Source organism: Gossypium raimondii, chromosome 1, assembly GCF_025698545.1.
Source record: "Gossypium raimondii isolate GPD5lz chromosome 1, ASM2569854v1, whole genome shotgun sequence".
Classification (NCBI taxonomy): Eukaryota; Viridiplantae; Streptophyta; class Magnoliopsida; order Malvales; family Malvaceae; genus Gossypium; species Gossypium raimondii.
In genome coordinates this window covers 10,524,660-10,533,270 of record NC_068565.1, presented here as the reverse complement: position 1 = coordinate 10,533,270, position 8,611 = coordinate 10,524,660, and the positions used below count along the sequence as shown (strand labels likewise).

Here is an 8,611-nt window from a genome sequence, read left to right as displayed (position 1 = left end):
CCAAGAGCCTGGTATGAAAGAATAGATGGCTATTTAGCAGGGCTCGGGTTCACAAAAAGTGTCAGTGAGCCTACTCTTTATGTCAAGAAGGCTGAAAAGGAAACTTTGTTAATTGTATCCTTATATGTTGATGATTTGCTGGTTATTGGCTACAAAAATGAGCTCATTGTGAACTTTAAAAAACAGATGCGAGAGGTCTTTGAAATGACTGATCTTGGCCTAATGACCCACTTTCTTGGCATAGAATTAAATTAAGAAAATGATGGTATCTTCATAAGTCAACAAACATTTGCATCAAAAGTGCTGGAGAAATTTTGCATGTCAAATTGCAAATCTGTTGCCACACCTGTTGCATTGGGAGAGAAGCTATCAAGCACCAGTGAACATGATCGAGTAGATGAAAATGCTTATAGAAGTTTAATTGGTTGCTTACTTTGTTTGACAGCAACAAGACTAGACATTGTCTATGCTGTCAGTCTGCTTTTAAGGTTTATACATTGCTATAATGTGGCACATTAAAAGCAGTAAAAAGAGTGTTGAGATATGTTAAAGGGACCACTGATTCTGGTGTGAAGTTTTGGAAGGCAGAGGAGCTAAAGCTTGTTGGTTATTCTGATAGTGATTGGGCAGGTTCAGTTGATGACATGAGGAGCACATCAGGCTACTTCTTTACTCTAGGCTCGAGTGTTTTTAGCTGGAGTTTAAAAAAGCAACAAATTGTTGCTCAATCAATAGCAGAGGCAGAATACATCTCAGCTGCAGCATTAGTTAATCAAATCATTTGGCTTAGAAAGATTTTATGTGATTTGAATGAAGAGCAAGCTCAGCCTACTGAAATCAAAGTTGATAATCAATCAGCTGTAGCCATAGCCAAAAATCCAGTCTTCCATGGTAAGACTAAGCATTTTAAAATTAAATTTCATTTTGTTCGAGAAGATGAGCAATCGGAGGAGATCAGTCTTGTCCATTGCAGTTCAGAAACTCAATTGGCTGATATTCTGACCAAGCCATTAGGAGCAAAATGATTTGAAGTTTTGAAAGGAAAGATTGGTGTTTGTTGCATACAGTCCAAGGAGGAGTGTTGAACTTTGGCCTGCATTGCAACAAAAGACCAAAGAAGACAAATTCAAGAATGATAAGCTGCAAAGACTATTCAAGTGAAGAAATGAAGCTGGTCCGAATGCATCAACTTGTTTTGAGTGATTTGTTCCTATGTAACTTTGTCTAGTTCTTTTGTATTTTGATAGCAAAGTTAGTAGGATGTTTTGATTGATTTGTATTGATGTAATGGCTAGTATGCTAGCTTTCTTTTGTATACAAGTTAAGCTATTTTTGTATATGTATTAAGTGGGAGCAGTTAACTAGTAGGTAACTGTCCAATTCTTGTGTAACTCTTATATATTCAAATTTGAATGAAAAATTATTAAGTTTTTCAGTTACATTTTTAATGAGTTTTCATTCTTAGTTTTTTTCTCTTATTGCTTCATTCGTTTTCTTTCTTTTCTTGTTGAAAAATCCAACAGTTATGGATAAGATCCAAAATAAAGGAGACACCCAAAAATCTACCTCCTTCACCATGGAAACTACCTATTATTGGGCACTTTCATCTTTTGATCTTTGCTCTTCCCCATCGACGCTTGACGGAATTAGCCAAAAGACATGGTTCCGTGATGCAGCTACAACTTGGTGAATAATCACACATTGTTGTTTCTTCTCCAGAGGCTGCTAAAGAAGTGATGAAAACACATGATATCAATTTTGCTAACAGGCATTTTCTCCTTGCTGCAGAAATCATTTTGTATAATTCTTCAGATATTACTTTTGCACCATATGGAGGTTATTGGAGGCAGCTTTGAAATGTTTGCACATTGGAGTTGTTAAGTACAAAAACGTGTATAATCATTCCGATCAATCAGAGAAGAGCATGTATCAAGTTTAATTAGATCGATCTACTCTAATACAGGACTGGAAATAAACCTTGGAGAAATGTTATGCAACTTATCATATAACATCCCTTTAAGGACTGCTTTCGCTGGAACCTGCAAGCAACACGAAGCATTCGTTTTATTTGTGAAGAAATTTGTAGAATCATTAGCTGGTTTTAGTATTGCTGATCTATTTCCGTCCATCAAATTGCTTCATGTGATCAGTGGGATGAGAGCCAAACTTGAGAGGTTTCATCATGATCTAGACTCGATGCTTGAAAGCATCATTGAAGAACATAGAGCTAGCAATGCAAATCTAGAAAACAGTGATGATGAAACATATTATCTACTAGATGTTCTTTTGAATCTCCAGGATCACAGAGCCCTTGAATTTCCCTTAACAACTGACAACATCAAAGCTGTTATCCTGGTTAGGTGTTTGATGTCTCATGTCTTGCTTGTGTATTTACATTTTTGTATAGTCCTATAAATTTAACTTGCTCGAAGATCAAATAACTCAAGGTCTAATTTCTTGCCCATCATATATGAAACCTCACTTTCTTCAATTACTCAAACAAAGATGTTTTGTACTTCAACTAAGTTGAGCTCCTTTTTAGGACATGCTCATGGCTGGAACTGAGACATCTTCAACTACAGTAGAATGGGCAATGTCGAAAATGATAAAAAATCCTAAAATACTAGAAAAAGCACAAGCTAAGGTGAGACAAGTCTATGATAGAACAGGGGATGTCAATGAATCAGACCTTTATGTATTGAAGTACTTGAAGTTGGTTATCAAAGAAACTCTAAGATTACACCCTCCTGTACCTATGATACTGAGAGGTGTGAAATTAATGGATATGAGATACCAGCCAAGACCAAAGTGATTGTTAATGCATGGGCCATTGGAAGAGATTCCAACTACTGGAATGAAGCCGAGAGGTTCAATCCAGAGAGATTCATCAATTGTTCAATTGACTATAGAGGGGCTAACTTCGAATTTATTCCCTTTGGTGCTGGAAGGACGATGTGTCCTAGAATGTCATATGGTATGGCTGTCGTTGAGCTTTCCCTTGCATAACTACTGTACCATTTTGATTGAAAACTCCCTAATGGAATGAAAACTGAGGATCTAGACATGACTGATGCCTTCTGTGTTACTGTTAGAAGAAAATGAGATCTGTATTTGATTCCCACTCCTTACTACCCGGCACCATCCAGTCAGTAGTTTGAATACAAAGAGACCTTTTTTTAAAAGCCAGTGAGAAGACTGTCGAATCTCATTTCACTTGGAAGCAGTTATTTCCTAATCTTAATTTGTGTTTAAATAATGTTCACTTTAATTGTACCCTGTGATTGCTCCATGTTAAAAAGATTAGTCAAGTCTAATTTTATTTAGCTGACTGGAAACTCCTTTGTTTGAGATGAAACATTTTCTTCGTCCTCTTCATTAGTATGTGTAGGAGTTAAGAAACAAATTAAGGAATCACAGCAGAGTCTTGAGCTTTAAGCTAAAATGACTTGCTGAACAAACAAGGAAATCAGCCTCGAAAATAACAAGAACAGATTGCTAAAACAAGAACCAAAACAAGAGGAGATTTTGCTAAAAGATTCATATATCATTATTGAAAACGTTTCATTACATATAACAAGTAAACAACTTGTCTGAAAAACAAAAACAACTGTTACTTAAACACACCTAACTCCACTACAAAGTCTTGAAACTTATAAAACATTGCTTGCACACTTGGTTAAGTTGAGTTATCAAATCCATCAGCACCAAATTACATCAAATAAATTGCATACTTAGTTCAAAAGTAACTAAGTAGCAAAACATCAATTAAACAACAAAATAACATCAACATGTTCTTTAGCTGCAACCTATATGGCTCGAATAGAATGGTCTGCATAAAAGCCACCTTTTAACACTCCTCCTTGGCTTCCATGCTACAAACTCCCAGTCTTGCTCTCAAATTCTCAAACCTTGATACACCAAGAGGCTTTGTCAAGATGTTAGCCAACTGATCTTCAGAATTGCAATGAACCAGTTTGATTTCTTGAGATTGTTCCAATTCTCTAACAAAATGAAACTTAATCTTGAAATTTGTTGTTTAGCCATGAAATACTGGATTCTTTGCAATTGCAACAACAAAATGATTTTCACTTCTGATAACTATTGCTTCTCTTTGGTGTAAGTTCATATTTGCCATGAGCTTTCTTAACCAAATTGCTTGATTAACAATTGTCGCAGTTGCAACATATTCAGCTTCAGCTGTTGATTGAGCAACAGTGGACTGTTTCTTTGAATTCCAACAGAAAATAGTTGATCCAAGGGTAAATAGATACACTGAAGTATTTTTCATGACATCAATTGATCTTGCCTAATCACTGTTTGCAAAACAAAGGAGTTTCTGCTGTCAACCTTGGTGAACATAACTCCAAAGTTTAGAATTCCTTTGATGTACCTCAGAACTCTCTTTGTAGGTTAGAAATGGTTCATATTGCAGCAATGCATGAACCTGGATAGGAGACTGACTATAAACATTTTGTCAGGCTTTGTGGCTGTTAAGTAGAGTAGACATCCTACTAGGCTCCTATAGGTTGATTCATTTACCTTCTCGAAATCACCTTGTCTAGTTAGCTTTTCTCCAACAACAACTGGAGTACTAGTTGCTTTGCAATTTTGCATGGAGAACCTATTCAGAATTTTGAAGGCAAATGTCTTTTGGCTTATGAAGATCCTTTACTGAGTTTGAAATACTTCCATCCTAAGAAAGTAAGACATTTCACCCAAATCAGACATGTCAAACATGCTTTCCATTTTTCCTTTGAAATCTGTCAGTATAACATCATTCCCACCAGTCACTAACAAGTCATCCACATACAATGAGACAATGAGTAGTGTTTCACAACCTTCCTTCTTCATATATAGTGTTGTCTCACTAATGCTTGACAAGTAGGTGTCAATTCTTTCATACTAGGCCCTAGGTGTTTGCTTTAAGCCATACAAGGCTTTTCTTAACTTGTATACCTTGGTTTCTTCACCAGCAACCTTAAAACCATCTGACTGTTCAACATATATCTCTTCATCAAGAAATCCATTGAGGAAAGTTGATTTTACATCAAGCTGATGTATTTTTCATTACCTTCGAGTAGCCAAAGCCACCAAAAGTTTGATGGTATCAAGTCTTGCCATTGGTGAAAATGTTTCAAAGTAATCAATCCCATACTTCTGGCTGAATCCCTTCACAACTAACATTGCCTTCAGCTTGTTCAAAGTCCCATTAGCATTAAACACCCATTTGACCCCTATGACCTTCTTGTGAACTGGTCTTGCAACTAACTCTCAAGTCTGATTTTTATGAATCATGTCCATTCCATCAAGCATGGCTTGCCTTCAGCCTTCTTGTGTCCGTGCTTCTTCAAAGCAAGTTGGTTCAATAGCAGTTACATTTGCCCTCTCATATATTTCGCTAATCAGTCTGGTTCCTCTAACTAGAACATGATCAATGTTCAATTCTTGATCATGCTGATCAACATCAATTTTCCCTGTCGCTAAGTCTTCAGCAGCATACTCTGGTTCACCTTTGTTCCAATTCCAGGATGACATCTCATCAAATATCACATCTCTGCCTACAAAGACCTTGTAAGTTGTAGGATCTAGAACTCTATAGCCCTTTTTAACACTACTATAGCCTACAAGGAAGCCAGGTTGAGCCTTCTTTGCCAATTTGTCCCCCTTAACTGCAGGAACATGTGCATAACAGATGCAACCAAATGCCTTTAGGTGAGCCACTGATGGCTTGAATCTAAACAATGTGGGCCAATAAAAACCTGATTCAAGTACTTTATGTGCTATCCTAATCCCACTATAATGTCCCCCTATCGGTCCCGAATGGCAATGGTCTAAAATTTTATTCACTTCCGGTACTGTAACACACTTTTGAATTACTTGATCTACACACAGACGAAAAAGAAAAGGATCCTCCCAAAAATAGTTTTTCACATTAGCAAAAAATCGCTTATTTTGATGATGAGTCAAACTTTTTAGTAAGACTTTTGCAACCAAATAATTCACAATATCTGCAAACCAAGGGCTTTCAGAATCAGTTATCATAAAGAGTCGCTCTTTAGGAAATGAGTCATTTATCTCCCTTTTTAAAGGTTTTCAAGGTATAGATTCTTAAGCCTTGAGAGGTGGTCTGCTGCAAGATTTTCGGCTCATTTCTTATCTTTAATCTCCAAATTGAATTCTTGCAACAATAAAATCCACATTATAAGTCGAGGTTTTGCATCTGGTTTAGTAAGAACGTAGCGAAGAGCGGAGTGGTCAGTGTACACAACAACTTTAAAAAATATTAAATAAGGTCTAAATTTATCAAATACAAAAACCACAGCTAGCATTTTTTTTTGTAGTGGTGTAATTCTCTTGTGCGTCTGTCAAAGTCTTGCTAACACAATAAATCGGTTAAAAATGCTTGTCTCTTCATTGTCAAAGTACTGCGTTAACTGTAAAATCACTCACATTAGACATTAGTTCAAAGGGTAAATTCCAATCAGGTGCAACCATAATCGGGGCATTAATTAATTTTTCCTCAAGAACATTAAACGCCTCTAAACATTCCTGACTGAAATTAAATGGCACATTTTTTTCTAGCAAATTAGTTAAAGGCTTAGCTATTTCAGAAAAATCTTTAATAAATCTCCTATAGAACCCAACATGTCCTAGGAAACTTCTGATAGCCTTAATTGAATTAGGGGGATGTAATTTTTCGATGGTTTCAATTTTTTCTCTATTGACCTCGATCCTTTTACTAGAAATTTTATGGCCCAAAATAATTCCTCATTGAACCATGAAGTGATACTTTTCCCAATTAAGCACAAGGTTTGTTTCCTCACTTCTCATTAAAACATGTTTTAAATTCTTAAGGCATAGAAGGAAAGAATTACTGAATATTGAGAAGTTGTCCATAAATACCTCCATGATGTCTTCCACGAGTTCATCAAAGATGGCTAACATGCAATGCTGAAAAGGAGCAGGAGCATTACATAATCCAGAAGGCATTTTTCGATAAACGAACATATCATACGGGCATTTAAATGTCATTTTTTCTTGATCCTCAAGAGCTATCAGGATTTGAAAGTAGAGAAAAAGTCTATCTAGGAAGCAATAATACATGTGACCAGATAATCTCTCCAACATTTGATCCACAAACGGAAGAGGAAAATGGTCTTTTCTTGTAGCATCGTTCAACTTCCTATAGTCAATACAGACTCTCCACCCTGTAACTGTTCTTCTTGGAATCAACTGATTTTTCTCATTAGCCACAATAGTCATGCCTCCTTTCGTAGGAACAACTTGCACATGACTCACCCAAGTACTATCAGAAATAGGATAAATAACTCCAGCATCTAGAAGTTTAATTACTTCAACATTGACAACTTCCTTCATGTTAAAATTTAACCTCCTTTGAGCTTGCACACATGGCTTATACTCATCTCCCATTAAAATCTTGTGGGTGCAAAAAGAAGGACTAATTCCTCTAATATTAGAAATTTTCCAGGCTATAGCTCTTTTTTGTTCCGTCAACACTTGCAATAACTCATCCTTCTCATTCAGCTTTAAGTCTGAAGCAATAATCACTGGCAGTGTATAATTATTTCCAAGGAATGCATACTTCAAAATATTCGACAATTACTTCAACTCTTATTTGAGAGGTTCTTCAATAGAGGGTTTCAACTTCAAATCTTTACTTACCTTAATGGCCTCAAAATCTTTTTGTCTAAGTGGAGACATATTGCCATCCAAATTAGTTTTTATTTCACTTATCACAAAATTATTTTCATGGAGCTCCTCTCCTTGGACAAGACACAATTCCAACGTGTCCTTATGAAGAACTTCTTACAATGAATCTTAAATAGCATGATCAATAGAATCGATAAAATAATAGGAATCATCTTGCTCTCTAGAAAATTACATGGCATCATAAATTTGAAAAATGATCACATCATCTCCTATCCTTAGCACAAGTACCTTTCATAATAGCTCTAGCAGCAGCTAAAAAGGGTTGACCTGAAATTAAAGGCACATCAATATCCTCATCTATGTTAAGTATAATAAAATCAAAAAGGAATATGAATTTATCTACTTTCACAAGTACATCTTCAATAATGCCCCTAGGATATTTAACAGATATGTTAGCTAATTGAATACTCATCCTAGTGGGTTTCAGTTCCCCAAGACCAAGTTGGTTGAGCATTTTATAAGGCATCAAGTTATTACTAGTACCCAAACCAGCCAATGCTTTTTCAATATTTAAACTATCAATAAAGCAAAGGATAATAAAACTTCTTGGATCTTTCAGCTTAGTGGGCAGTTTATTTTGGAGAATGGCTGAGCACTACTCATTTAGTTCCACAGTGGATAACTTTTCCAACTTTCTTTTATTTGTCAATAGCTCTTTTAAAAATTTTACATATGTGGGCATCTACGAAAGAGCTTCAACAAAAGGTAAGTTAATATGTAATTGCTTAAAAAGTTCAAGAATTTTACCAAATTGTTCATCCATGCGGTCTTTCTTCAACTTTGTTGGATATGGGATTAATGGTTTGTATGCTTTAAGCACTAGTGTTTCATATTTTTGGTTTTTGTCACCCCATCATATTTCTCATCAGTTTTTTATTTC

General features: G+C 35.8%; 1 pseudogene; it reads left to right on the top strand.

Moving 5' to 3' along the window:
- The first annotated feature begins 318 nt into the window (after positions 1 to 318).
- Positions 319 to 3,153, top strand: LOC105786769 (desmethyl-deoxy-podophyllotoxin synthase-like; annotated as a pseudogene).
- The last annotated feature ends 5,458 nt before the right edge of the window (positions 3,154 to 8,611 follow it).